This window comes from Cibotium barometz, chromosome 23 (genome assembly GCF_041138505.1).
Source record: "Cibotium barometz isolate CiBa-2024 chromosome 23, ASM4113850v1, whole genome shotgun sequence".
NCBI classification, from domain to species: domain Eukaryota; kingdom Viridiplantae; phylum Streptophyta; class Polypodiopsida; order Cyatheales; family Cibotiaceae; genus Cibotium; species Cibotium barometz.
In genome coordinates this window covers 48,056,075-48,071,014 of record NC_141068.1, presented here as the reverse complement: position 1 = coordinate 48,071,014, position 14,940 = coordinate 48,056,075, and the positions used below count along the sequence as shown (strand labels likewise).

The window sequence follows — 14,940 nt, the reverse complement described above, 5'->3', positions numbered from 1 at the left end:
ATATTGTTATGTCATAACAAATTTTTGGACTATATGTGGTTCCTAACTCTGGAATTTTAGCTCTTAGCTCGGGAATTTTGGCTCGGCGAATGAACGTACTTAAGTCAGAGTTTTGAAGTGATATGGTCACAACATGCAAGGTATCTTGGCTTCACATGCTACATGGAGATTTTGGATAGCAGATTGATATGAAGGTTTTCATATATTGTGAAAATCTTAGTAGAATCTAATTGGCATGTAATCATGCATTTCATGTGAAGGTATAATACATTGAGGTCCACTACCACTTCATCAAAGAGAGGGTTTGTATTGGTGACATTGATCTCGTGTATGTGGGCACTGAGGAGCAGGTAGTAGAAATTTTTACAAAGGCCCTGGGAGGAGAGAAGCTGCATACATTTTGAGTTATGATTGGCATACATGAGATGGTGTTAAGCTTGAGGAGGAGTGTAGAGATGTCAAGCTCAACATGAGGTTGCATTCACTATACACTTGCATGACCATTGACATTGCATTCATATCACCAACACATGGTAGCATGTTTGATAGTTGGACCACATCAACTGGTCTACCTAGCAAGAGTGATGGCACACTTATTTTGCAAGCTCACTAACATAGCGGTTTGACACTATGACTATTGTACATAGTACTTAGTACTTATGTTGTATTTATCACTTACGTTATCTTCTATGAAGAGCTTAGCCAGATTTACTCCTCCTTATAGGATATTCACTGCACATGTCAAAGATCTTACATTACACACAAGGCTTTGTACTGCTATGGCATTCTAGAGATGTAGATGTTAGGTTTTATATCTTGTGCATGTATATGTGAAGGGGTTCTTAGCTCTTTGTGGAGCTAGTGTCTATCCCTTGTTTACAAAAAATAGTGATGCAACTAATCTAGGACTTTTATTTTTCTAATTAAAACTTATTGCATAAAATGTTATGATATCTGGATCGTCGTTATCATCACCTCCAACTTCATCTGCATCAACTCTGGAACTTACAAAATTATTCCCATTGTAGTTTTTGATGGTGATTTGACCCATCGTTGTTGTGGAGTTCTCAATGGTCATTATCATCACCTCCAGCTTCATCTGCATCAACTCTAGAGCTTGCAAAACTAGTCCCATTGTAGTTTTTGATGGTGATTTCACCCGTCGTTGTTGTGGAGTTTTCAATGGTCAATTTTTTATTCTCTTGCAATAGGAACTTAGACTTTCGTGAAGACTCTCCAATGATATGTAAAAGCAGTAGCCATCCATTTTTCATTGAAAGGAGAAGCCAAAGAAAGTTTAGGTGGTTAGAGCCCTTTCCCACAGAGTGTGGATGACTCTTGATATATCCCAACATTCCCCCCTATCAAGTGTTATCCACTTTTGTTTTAGTGGCTTCCACAAGTCTTAGGAGTTCCTCACACCTAAAGGTTATAGGTCTACCACGCTTCCACTGTGCAATTCGTGGAACGTTGCTCTCTCTCTCTCTCTCTCTCTCTCTCTCTCTCTCTCTCTCTCTCTGTGTCTGTGTATGCTAATTGGTTGTGCTCCTATGTGCTTCGTTAAGTTACGTGTGGTCTTATTGCCTTTCATGGCCTACATGCTGGGTACTAGTTATGGTACGTCTTGCCTTGCCGATTAGTTTTTTTAGTTCTTCTTGGTGCCTTGGCTAGCCTTTGCTAGGTCACGTATGGTGTATGCAAATGATGGTGCTGCTTAGCCTCTCGGGGGGTCACTCATAAATATGTAAGTGTAGCACGTGGGTTCAACAGAACGAGTTTTTTTAATCCATTTTTTAGAAAATTTTTATATACAAAAGAGTAACATTTAATGGGGGTATTCAGAGATTGAATAGAAAAAGGGTGTGTTTTTTTATTCATGATAAAATCACAGATAAGGGTATTTTTTAATAGGCCTTGAACGCATGTGATATAGAGGATTTCTATATAGTGAACCCCCCAAGCTTAGCTTGCCTGGGGCTTGGCTTACTCTCTCTAGTAGGTTGTGTCGTGGATGCTCGACTGCATGGCCACACTCCAAGGCATACTAGCCGGTTGCTCTGTATGCTAGATGGAATGCGTGAATGTTTTGTGCTTCGGTGTCCTCTCTCTCTCTCTCTCTCTCTCTCTCTCTCACTGTTTGCTTTTATTATTTGGAATGTGTGCTTAAAGGGGCAGCGTGTGGCTTGCTTGCTGGCAATAGTGTGCTGGTTTGCTTCTCTTGAACTATTGCTTCTCTTACGTGCTAGTATGGCTAATGATTCTCTCTCTCTCTCTCTCTCTCTCTCTCTCTCTCTCTCTCTCTCTCTTACGTGCTAGTTGATCGAGCTTCTCATTGCCTCCCTCTCGACTGCATACCTGATAGCTTGCAGCTTGGTATCTTGCCACCCTCTTGGCTAGCCCACTTGATGGCCTAATGCTTATTGTGAAGACCCTAGCATTGCAACTGGTGCTTCACTAATTTCACCTCTTACATTGGCGGTTGGCATCACAAAAAATGCACAAGTTTTTTTGTTTTAGCCTTTCAAATAAGACATGACATGGTTTGTCAAGTTATTTTTTATAAAATAGTGCAGGTACATAATGTTACTGTGTTGAATAACTAAAATAAGCTAGATCTTCCAATGTTCTAATGCACTACTATGTTTAAACAAGTTAATAATGAAAATTTCTATGATTAGAGTAATTTGTAATGCACGTTTTATATAAAAAATAAATCCAGTATAGGGAGTGTTAATCACACAAATCTTTGTATTGAAAAATGTGACTAGAATAATACACTCTTACTTGACAAATTAAGTTGATATGTTTTCTAGGGTTGAATTCCCAAGCAACCATTGAGGTGTAAAATAACCCTATGAAAAAAGGGTATCATACAAGCTCTTTATGCCAAAAAGGTATAGGTCATAATATTGCTCATGCAAATATACCAAAACTTAACCTTGGAAGGTTAAATTCCAGTCCATGAATAAGGTTAAGAAATAAATTTTTTTATAAATGAATAAACTTCATGTTTAAGCCATTGGATTTGATCACCCTGTTGTTGGCGAGTCGAGATCCTGACCTTTTTAAGAGAGGTATGGCTAATAGAATTTTCATGTCTAGTCGCCCATGGGGTGGTCAAAAAGTGCTTTGACATCCATGGGACCTCCTTTTGAGGTCAATACTCCTCAGTTGTGGATGATAAGGGTATATGTTGCCATTTATGACTACGCTTGGGGGTCACAAATGGGATCGCCCACCAAGGGACCCCGTTGGTGGGTAGTTTATGGTGCAAGTCATCCCGGAAATACCTGAAAGAATTCCAGTGGGACCTCATATCGAGATATTACCCCGCCTTGAAATTAAGATATGGGTGTTGATTATCGCCTTGGATGTGCCTTTTTCTAAGGATGCCAAGGGATATCTCACCGAGGGAGTACTCCGTCTTGATAGAGAAGTAAAGGATTAAAGATCTATATGAGACCACAATACCAAAACCCCACAAAAATTAGGTTTCGATGTTGTAATGCATTGTGTTGACAATGCGAAAACAAAAAATATAGACAAGGATGAGTGTCATTGATGTCTTCTTATGTCTCACTCAAACATTGAAAAGTTTTAAAGTTAAAAATGTTAAGGTGTGCATGTATTACTTGTGCGTGCTTGATGTCCTTACACGTGCTGGCTAGGGGGCCTGGAGGAAGGGTCTTCATACCTGGGCTCAACCCCCCAACCAAATAAAAAAAGAGATATTGACCCTTGGTTAAGTGGCCGAGTGGTAGGCTAATCCTCGGGACGGACAGGGATTAGGATTGACCAAGAGGAAATCAATCTCTAACTCAATCTAAAGTCTAAATTTAGTAAAAGGCTATGTGACCTCGACCTAAATTTTAGTTGCCTAAACCCTAGAAGACTCCCTGCATTTCCCTACCATGAGATTCCTTGTAGAAAATTGGGACAGTTTCTCCGAGTAGCTTCGGTAGGAATGTGATGTAAAGGAGGCCCCGAATGAGTCACCCCATCCCAAAGAATAACTTCCCCAGAAATAGTGAAATGAGGGGACGGGGATCCTCCAACTCTAGGAAAATGGCCAGCCCACTGGGTTTTCTTCCATTGGGTTCTCTTTTATTGTCCCATACACAAAAAAATCTTGTTATAATGCCAATATTATTTCCTCCAAGGAATTGAAGGTTTATAGAGCGAGAAACTTCAAACTTCATGATGCTCTTTATGCTCGAAGGTATGGAACTTTCAATGAATGCACTCTGGTGAATGCACTCTAGATGCTATTTATTGTGATGACAATCTTATGGGACCACCCAAGGAAATTCATGATTCAGTAGCATCATTCAGGACCAATTCTAGGAGTATCCCAAGTGATAACCAAAAAAATAAAGAGACGAAAGCCGATTCAGAATTGATTGGAAAATTGAGGAAACAACTTGAAGACAAGTTCCAAAGAGATAGGCAATCCCCATCTCTATCTGCATTGAGATATGGTTTGGTGCGCTTCTTGTAAGGCTAATCACACTAATACAGAGAGTGTTTCTCAGGTGTTTGTGCCTTAAACCAAGACCAAATCTATAGTGTGGATATTGTGCATGAATGGTGGGTAACCCCGTGACACAAATAGAGGCTATAGATTGAACCCAGATCTAAGAGCAAATCAAGCAGCTAGAGCTTCAACTTTTTCAACTCCCCAAAGACCTCTAGCTCTACTTGCACCACCTATGCCTATGCATAATCTAGTCCAGGTAAGGGGAGGATCAACTCCTTTGCCACCTCTAGTTTTGCCACCATAGCCCCTGCACCACCGAATGTTACACCTGTTGAGCTTGATATAGTGATACTAAAAACTTGGTGGCTAAGCCCACCAAAATCTAAAGAGTATACAACCTTGCTAATTATGATTGCTAATGGTAGAGGTAGAGATATTAATTCTTTGACAAGGAGAGCACCCTTATCATGTTGTGTTATGCCTATGGAGGACCACACATTAAGGCAAAGTGTCCAAACTAGGCATATAAGGATGCACCGATAGTGGTAAGTCCTACACCCTTGGAAAGATGGTGTTTAGGATGTGGGATAGATAACCTAATTAAGGATTGTCCATACAAAAACCAACAAACTTCAAATATAGGCACTTCACCTAGACCCACCACTAGACTTAACATAATGAGGGCCTTGCAAAATCAAGGTAGTGAACACTTCATCTTAGCTCCGACTAATGTCATGACACAAGCAAAAGCTATAATGGCCAAGGCTAGAGATGTGGAAGCTTCAACTACCATGAGTACCAAGAGACGGCAGATGGGAAGACAAAAAAAAAGTCACAGTTGGTAAATGGAAACATTAGGGAAAAAGGGAGCTCATTTTGGGGCCTTTTACGGTTTGGAAAAATAAGCTCTCAACCAATGAACAGAGGGCCAACGTAACGTTGGAAATTCACAAAAATAAGAGAAAATAGATAAAAGAAATAATATTTTATGTAGGTACAAGCGTGCTACATTAATGTGGAGATTGGTTTTTTATTCTCACAAGATCTTTGGACATGAAGATAGAATCTAGTCTGACATTTTCTCTGACAAGGGCCTTCCCGCTTCCACATTCCTTTGAACTTTGAAATGTTGTGCTGCCTTTCCTTCGAAAGGTCTACCATTCTACACCACTGCCTCATTGTGCAGCAGCCTCTTCTTTTCCAAAACTGCTCCCTTGATCCTGTTTGGCTTAGAGTAAGATGTTTCTTGTCAACTATCTGTCTGCCCACTTTCTCTTTCTTGAAACTTCACTTTGTTATCTTGTTTACATTACTTTGCTGTGGTTACAGATTCACAAGGTCTCCATGGTGAATAAAAACTATGGCCGTTCTTGTGGAAGACACTCTGTGGATGATAATGCTATAAAGGCAGAATTATACCACACATCCTTACCCCGTCGACCTGCTTCTTCTATTTCTTCGGTAGAGAATTCAAGTACAGTCAAAACGGAAGGAACTTGGGAAAGGTTTACTGTTTCGAAAGGAGCATGGGTGCTCATGCAACCTAGCAAAAGAAAGAGACCCCAGACAAAAAAACATGTTCTTGGCATCATGGAAGGGAAGAGTACGAGATTTTAAAATCACCAGAGGGAAGATATCGGTGAAAGAAGTTTTGATTCAGCATGTGTACATGCATAAAGAACTTGTCTTGCGAGACTATCCAAATGATCTTCCGCAACACAGGCCTAATTGTATATTTTTCTATTGTGGTTTTGTTCTTTATGAGGTGTATGGATTTTTAAGATAAAGCTTTCTTTCTTTGCTTATTGACATTCTTGTGTTATTTTATTTCAGATTTATACCCTTCATCGTATGAGACATGGCAAAACATCGATTGTATTCTGGGATTTATAGATGTTTTGCATGGATCGATACGAGAACAACAATACCAAGGTCGATGTGCAACAGAGCTAGCTCAATCCGGTAATTTTTTACTGATCATTTTTATCAGTTGTTGCTGGACAATGCAAACACACATGGTGTGTTAAGAAAACAAGACCTTCCGGCATGGAATTCAGTGGATTGGCCTCTCCCACATTTTAGTGTTACAGAGGCATATAGGGCCAAGCTTTTCAAAGAAGTACAGAAAGCTCTGAGGCCCAATATTGCCACAAGAATAATAAAATTTTCTTTATGCATGCCTCTCACAGTTTTTGTAGACTTGTTTAATACCTTTCCAGTGAAGGTTTCAAAAACAATGTTCACAGTTAAAGCAACAAGTCTGGCATGCATGCCACAATTTTTGGATAAAGGTTGGGATAAGAAGACATGTAGTTCAGTGTTTTGTGAGGTTGTCCAACCTTCTATGCAACTAAAGTACATGGTTGCATCACAAAATTTTATTTTTTCTTTTTATTATAAGCGCAGTCGAATGCTAGGTACAAAACTAGTCCCAGTGGATCAAGATGAAGATTCTTTTGGTGCAGAAAATAAACTTCTTGATATTGATGTTGTTGAGAATGGTGATGTGCTAGTCAATATCTCATTAAGACAATGTTGCTCCCTAGCTCAATTGCGCAATGACATTCTATTTGAGACAGAAGGTTCTATTTCAAAGGACTTTTTATTTATCTACAACAATAAGAAGGTATACCATGTGACTTATCCTAGTCTCATTAAGCACTGCTATTAGTTTACTTTACCTTATTGTTTCATATTGCTTTTTTGCAGGTGCTCAAAAGAAGAGAGAGTTCAATAAAATGCAAAGACATTGAAAATTTAAAAATTGAGATAACACAGACTCCATAAACAAAGGTATTATATTCAATAAAGTAAAATTCTGTACAGAAGTGTTTAATTATATATGTAGAACATATTCTTGACAACAATTTTCTATTTATCTACAGGCTGATCTAGAGGCTGCTCTACATGGTCCAAGCTCACCGTATCATCTTTATTTGGAGAATCTATTTTTTGCTGCTCCATCCTGTCGTGTACAGTCTCTTGGTGCTGCTCCATTGTCTCCTCTACTGCCCCTGGAGCATCTGTTTGCTGCTGCTCCATCATCTCCTCAATAACAGCAGTAACAGTAGGTCCTTGTGGCTTCTCCTCATCAACACTAGGTCCTTGTTCCTATGGCACCACATCTGCATCATCTGTGTCATCAAGGTGTATGACACCTTCTCGGACTTTAGAGCTCTCACCCAACTCGATAGTAGCTGGTACAATAGGTTTGGGGGAGGCATACTTCAAAAACTTCCAAATTATATCAGCTCTGAAACTATACACATAGTTCGAGCTGAAGCTATCTTCTCTCATCTGCAATGAGATATGATGATTTAGAACACTTTGTACCAATATCAAATTTTTTGAAGCTAAATGAAAATTATTTTTTCTTACAAGCTCTGGTTGTCCTATCTCAAAATAGCTTAAAAGTATATATTTGGCACTAATCAGCACTCTCTAGCCACAGCTACTTGAATCATCTTGTTGTGGTGTCTGGATAGTTGAAAAGATATGTTAGAAATTGTTAATATCTGAACAAAATAAAATTATTCAATAAGTTCAAAGGCATAGCATGAAATAGACATCAGTAGAGGGAACAACTTTCTACCTCTAAATCTATTGGCTCTATTGAATCCAAAAGATTGACATTAGGAGGACAGTGATCCAATGCATCTAGAAGTCTTCTAATACAACTGCAATACATATAATTCAGTTAGTGTGCATTAAATCCAAATAATGAAGTTTAAAGTTAAAAATAGCACACAAACCACTTACAATTTCACCTCTCTGTGTGTGTTTCTAAGAGAGTTGAATAAAAAGGATTGCTTCTGCTGGATGTCAATAGAAGCAAAGCTCCAGTGGTCACTGCATAAGGAAAAAAGCATTAAGAAATCAAAGGCTACAAGAGTACTCAATCTTGAAGAAAAATCCCAAAAGAAGCAGCCACCCACATACTTGTTATGGTATGGAAGTAGCAAAATATCAACATGATCAAAATCACAGTGTCTGAACCAATTGGAAATATCCATGGGAGTTTCCTTTGGATCTCTTAACTTGAAGGAAATTGCAGGATCAATAATATGAAATGTATGCTGTACAGCATGGTTCAGCCAGCTTCTCATCATGCTACATTGGACAAAACAATAATTAGGGTAAGGTGTAAGGGAGGAGGTACAATAAGGATTGTTTTGCAAACAAATGTAAAATAAAAGACACTTACTAGAGCATTGCAAGAATGATAGTATCTGAGCAATACTCATTCTTATGAGCCAATGCTGCCAAGCATGCTTTTGTCAAGTCAAAATTATTCTCTGAAAAATCATCTTCAATATGGACAACTATGTTAGGGCCCAGCTCCTGCAACCTTCTCTGTATCTGCAGCTCCATCTGTACAGTTTCCACATCTATAGCAGATTTGGATTCTTCTATTTGCTGCTTCAGTGACTCCTCATAAGCAACAACCTTCACCTTGTCTACCTTCAATTTCCTTGTAGGTGGAATTAATAATATGTCTCTCATTTTTATGTCCTGCCATTCCACAGGATGGACCAGCTTGTCATACCTCCATCTCACTCTGGACAATGTGTTGAAGTCCTTGGCCATCAGAGTTACCCTGTGAGCATGGGCTGCTACAAGCATTGCATCTTCAAAGTACTTCTCCAAGTAATCCTCTGCCATTTCCTGTAAGGAAAGAGTGGCAATCCTGTTCCACCTGAAACCAAGGTGCCAGCTATCACAAATTTCTCTCACTAGCCTCTGAAAAGGTGCCTTGGGAATTACAAAGCCTATAGCTTTTTGTTGTTTCCTGATCTCCTTTAGCACACCTGCAGAATGTTTTAACCTCTTGGACTTTTGCTGCAGCATGCTCATTGGCTTCCCCTTCCTGCCATGTGCAACTCTTCCCTTTGGAGGCACACTAGATTCCTTGATATCAGCCCCAGCTGCTGCTGCTGCAAGCCCTGGCCCCTTGCCAGACCTCCTTGCAGTTGCCTTGGTTCTTGCCATCACTTTGAAAAGCTGCATACAAAGCAATGGAAAAAGATTACAACCATGGAGAACATGGAATGATAAAAGAAGGTAATGACAAATTGGATAAAGCAAAATTGAACAATTTGTAACAAAACGCGATTATGATAATTTGAAATTTCTAACAGCTCATCATCGCGTTTCTCTACAAATACTTGAAACAACATGCTATTGCATTCCTATAGTGAATTCTCTGTCTTTTCAACTATAAACAATATGTATTGAGTTTATGCAAGGAGTATGCAGCCTTGAATAGCCTAGAAAGATACAAAATCACAATGAAAGGGGTGGATGAAGAAGCATTTTCAAATTTGCAACAAAATGCGATTTGGGCTGTTTGAGATTTCTAAAGCCCTCTCCTCGCGTTTTACTGCAAATTCTTGAGGCAGCATACTTGAGCATGCCTTTAGTCATTTCAGTGTGTATACAACTTGGTGCAACATGGATTGAGCCTATAGAAAGCAAGAAGTGATCAAGCTCTCACTCAACAAGCCCAAATAAAAAGTCTTCCTGCTTCTACATGCAGTGGAAAAAATCTAAGAAATGCATATAATATTTATCATAATATCTAACCTACATCACATCAATCAGTACCTTACCCTAATATACTATTAAACAAGAAGAGAAGGAAATAGATTGTCTTACTGACCTGGAAGCTATCTGTAGGTGTGCTGTGCTGATGATGAGTATCCTGTGCTGGGGATGTTGCTGCTAGTCTGGATGCTGATGGTGTAGAGTAGGGAGGTAGAGATGCAAGAGAACTGAGTTAGGAGAGTAGATTATTGCAAAATACAAATAAAGGAGCTATTAAATACCACACGTGTGAAATGTAGTCGTTTTTTAACACGTGTGGGTCCCACCCAGATCTTTTGGAATTTGAAATTTGACACGTGTGAAAGTCACTTTTTGCCTTGGAAATTGTGCCAATCATGATTTCATAATCAGATCCATTAACACTCTTCCCTCCCCGTCTTCCATCCCTGCCAGTACCCTCCCATCATCCTTTTCCTTCCCACTCTGATCACTTCCTACCCAACACACTCCATCCACTCTGCAACCTGTCTGAAGACTACTACCACTGCCAGATCTCCAGGTTACCAGTGCTGCAGCTCAAGTTTGGAAGAGAGCAAGAGAATCACCAGGGCAACTCCAACAGTATGGAAGAGGAAAAGAAAGGTCAGAGATCTATACCCTTTCCAATGTTTTCTGATATATATTTCTTCCATCTATAGAATTCTTGAATCTCAGTGCCTAGGAATCTAGTAGATCAACCTAGGATTTGATTAGAGATGGATATGAATAGGACTTAGAATTTTGCAACAAAATGCGAGGAGAGTGCTTTACATTTTCCAAATGCTCCAAATCGCGTTTTCCTACAAATTCTGATATTAGTTTCAGTTTTTATTTCTTCCTCTTTGTTTTGCTCTCTTTTGCCCTGGGGAATTCCTCCTAGTGCCATTTACTGTCCAGAACATTGTGAGATGTCCCTAGCATTTGATTGGAGATGGATGTCAATAGAAATGTAGAATTTGCAATAAAATGCGAGGAGAGCACTTGCATTTTTCAAATGGTTCTGCATCGCATTTTGTTGCAAATTCTTGTGTCCCTTTTGGTTTTCACTGTTTCCTCATTGTTTTGCTTTCTATGTCCTTGGAGATTTCTTTCTTGATGATGAGAAAAGTTTTTGCTTTGGAACAATTGATTCTTAGGCCCCTCCTTTCAAGAGGAAGCTGGACTTTTCTGCTGCTATACTCACACCACAGCAATCACCAGGTGATTACTGTGTGCTCATGAAGAGAGTTGTTTGGTGATATCCTATACATTACCTGATTGCATATGTCAGCATATGGAATTCATGGTATATAAATTTTTGTTCAGGCAAAAGCAAGAGACTAGAGCAGAAAGGTGAGTCTTCCCTTTCAAAAGAAAGGGAACCAGAAGAGGACAAATCTCCAGATTTGCTCCTATTTGACTTTCTTCACAAGTGAAAGGCTCAGAGGAACTTCCACATATACCACAGTATTTTCAACAGGGAGTTCACTATGAGCTCTGTTTTGGAGCATCACAGAGATTTTCTTTCAGACCATTGGGATACCTTCAAACAACTGACAGAGGCAGGAAGGATTGTGGAAGGTGAAAAGGTTTTTGTGCATTTAAATCATATTGTCTCCATTGACAGGCTGAGGTACCATGTGAATAGAAGGTTTGACAGCCTGCCTGAGGAATATAAATTCAGCTGTAGCTTGCACACCAGAAAGTGTAGAGTGCTTGAGGAAAACATGGCATTCCTTATGTACATTGTCTTCCAACAGCAATCTCTAGAAGAGCAAGGGCAGGAGGCTGAAGAAGAAGATATATCTGTAGCGGAGGTAAAAGAGGATATTCCTGTGGCAACAAATATGGCAGAGCAGGAAGAAGATATCAACCTCGAGGATGAGGGGCTGTAAGTGGCTGCTCTTGACCTTGTTCAACTGAGGACTGAAACTCTTAGGGCAGCACAGCCAGTTGAAGATTTTGATGTTCAGAGCAGCAACTATGCAGTGCCCATGCTTCCAGGTGTCTTGATTGGTGGTAAAGATTATGTTTTCCTCCATGATATAGAGTGTATATTCAATTTGAGGGAGGACTATGCCATTTCCCTTATTGCCCAGGCTTCAAGGCTTGACAAGGAGGTTGGCATAGAGGATGACCATTCACTGCTAGCTTTGGAAACAACTTTTGATCCTGCAGAGGCCCTTACTATTTGTTTCAAAGAGGCTGAAAATTTCCAAGAGCCAGATGAAGCTGCCTTCCAGCTCACCCAGGAAGCTATGAATCTCTCAGCACTTCATAAGGAAAAGCTTAAAGAAGAGGCTGGACTGGAGGGGAGAGGAATAAATCTTTGGAAAGATGAACTTCTTGTTGCTGATGAAAATGAGAAGGTATGATATTATTACTTCAAATCAAATACTTTATCTTGTGTTTAAATGTTTTGTAGTTATGTATTATTGTCTCACTCCAATCTTTTGATACATGGCAGCTACAAATTGAGGATGACACATTCCTCCAGAGAACAAGTGGAAGCAGGCCGGCTGGGTTTGGCAAAATGTCAAGCCTAGCTCATTATATTCATGATCTAGGCAGTGCTAAGATCTTGATTTACCATAGGCAGTTGAGCAACAATGGAGAAGCCATTGTTTACTTCTTTAAATGTTTGTCTAGGGTTTTAGGTGGACATGATCTTCCATGGCAAAAGGAAAAGATCATTTTAATAGAGAGGTTGTCCGCCATAGATATATTTGGGGATTATGTGAATAAGCAGGCCTCTAGGGCCTCTTACTTTTTGTCTTACACTTCTTATGCATTAGCATGTGGTGTTAAGGAGCCCAAATGTCTAGAGGGCTATGGAAAACACAAGCTCATAAGGTTTCGAGAGCCACCCATGATTGCATCAGGCCACACAATCCAAGAAGAAGAACACGTGGAGATAGCTGAAGACAAGGATACCCCTCTCAGACAAGCAACAGAGGCAAGCATTGATAAACAGAAAGTCGACATCAAGCCAACAAGGAAGAAAAAGAGTCCAATCAAGTTCAAAAAGAGAGTTCCGACTCGCAGGCCTTGGGAGTAATAGGATTTAGTCATCAAATATAGCACAAACATTATGTTGAAGTTGAACTGATTTGTACAAAGTCTTTGATCCTCATCAGTTCCTTGTCCGTACGGACGATCAGTACCCTTTTGCATTTGTCCCATCACCGTACGACACTTCAGTACTCTTCCCACACTCAGTAGCTTCTAAAAGCGTTTGACACTCAGTACCTTATTGGTAAGGATCAATAGTGTGTCTAGCATAATTAAGTAGTATTGATTGAATTTTTTGTGTGTAGCTCATGGATGTATTGATGCTTGTTAATATAGATCACATGTTTCACAAAGGAAATACTTTTGATGGAGTCTCAAAACATATAGGCATAACACCAAGAGTCACTTGTTCCACAGAATAAAAATCTATTGATTGAGTTTGAAAACATGTGGACATAACACCAATAAGTTACAAACTGCTATTCATGTTTACTTGTCCATTTATGGTTTCTAAATATCTTCGAATCCCTCCATTGTCTATGTCTCTCTGCTGCCATTGAATTGTCCAAAGTTTGTCTTCGTCTTTGCTTTTGGGCTAGAATAAAAGCAAGCTTGACTTTGGAACTAGCAACTTTTCTTTTAGCATGCAGCCTTTGTAGAATGCCTCGGTAAAACCATTGGAAGACTTCCTTCAGACTATTTGCCTTTTGACTCCCTCCATAGTGTTGTGTGTGTCTGAAAAATGCATTACGTGCCATGTAGTGAGACTTCTCCATGCCTTGGGTAGACCAAATTGCTGGGCATCCATACTTTTTGACAAAATAGGGAAGGTGGTTGTAGATGATATGTTGTTTTCACAGAGACATAAGAATGCATAGTAAGTTATAAAAGAAAAGAGGATCACACTTAAGTAAAAGAAGAAGACATCACTTTACCATGTAGTGAGTTATATTGCAGGCTGTCCACGCGTCTTTCATTGACTTCCCAAAATGTTTAATTGCCTCTTCAAAGTTCTTGTAATCACTCTTTGTCCATGTTACATTGTCACAGAACATGAAGAGTTGATCAAGAGACCTCCACACCTCTGCCTTCACATTTCGTGCTTCCCCATCTGCCTCATGATCTTTCACGGCATTATGGACTTGCTTCCACAATCCATAACTAATCCTTGAAACTGTTCTACCTTGCCTTACTTGCTTACTACTGTGTTTGGGTCGAGACAAGAATCTTCTTGCCTTAACACCACCAATAGAGAGCTTGATTGGTACCTCCTTGCCATTGGTAGACTTTTTAAAATCCTTTGTGATATGAACATCACCTCCATGTATCGGATAACACTTTTTCCAATGCATGAAGAGCATCCTTTCTATTTCTTTCGGGACGGAGTTTCCAAGCAAATCCAATATACAAAAATACCAATTTCTCAATAATTCGACATAGAGCATGCAATGTGCATATGTGAACATTACATAGTGGAATGTCAAGAATGGCCTTGAAGTCAGGGTCAACTTTATCTCTATTAGGTGCTCTCTTCCACCATTTGGAATCCATTACTTGAGCTGATTCTTTGCAGTAAAGACAAGGAGACTTTGAGTTACCTCCTTTACTAACGTTATACATGCACTTAAGTGTTTTAAGATCCCCCGCCATGTGCCACTCTACTTGAAAATCACCTTTTCCTACAACATGGAGATTCTCTCCTTGCACTTATCTTTTAATTATTCTTGGTATTTTCGTGTGGTGAAACACCCAATCTAGTGTTTCATGGTCTTCTGTCTTCACCTGTGATTATACAAAACAAAAGTCTTACTATAAAAGATTTGAAAACATTGACTAAAATCAAGTACGAAATAAAAAATGATCATACCTGGAACGAGCCCAACCACCAT

General features: G+C 39.5%; 1 long non-coding RNA gene across 2 annotated transcripts in view; it reads left to right on the top strand.

Annotated features, from left to right (window-relative positions):
• The window catches only part of LOC147626027 (uncharacterized), a 65,728-nt gene extending 64,836 nt beyond the window's left edge, over nucleotides 1-892 (top strand). The window contains exons 3-4 of one of the 2 annotated variants that reach the window (XR_015268754.1): nucleotides 61-140; nucleotides 261-892. This is a non-coding gene — a long non-coding RNA (uncharacterized LOC147626027). Of the gene's footprint in view, nucleotides 1-60 lie in introns of both variants that reach the window. The other variant, XR_015268753.1, reaches the window with a different exon arrangement.
• Nucleotides 893-14,940: the final 14,048 nt, after the last annotated feature.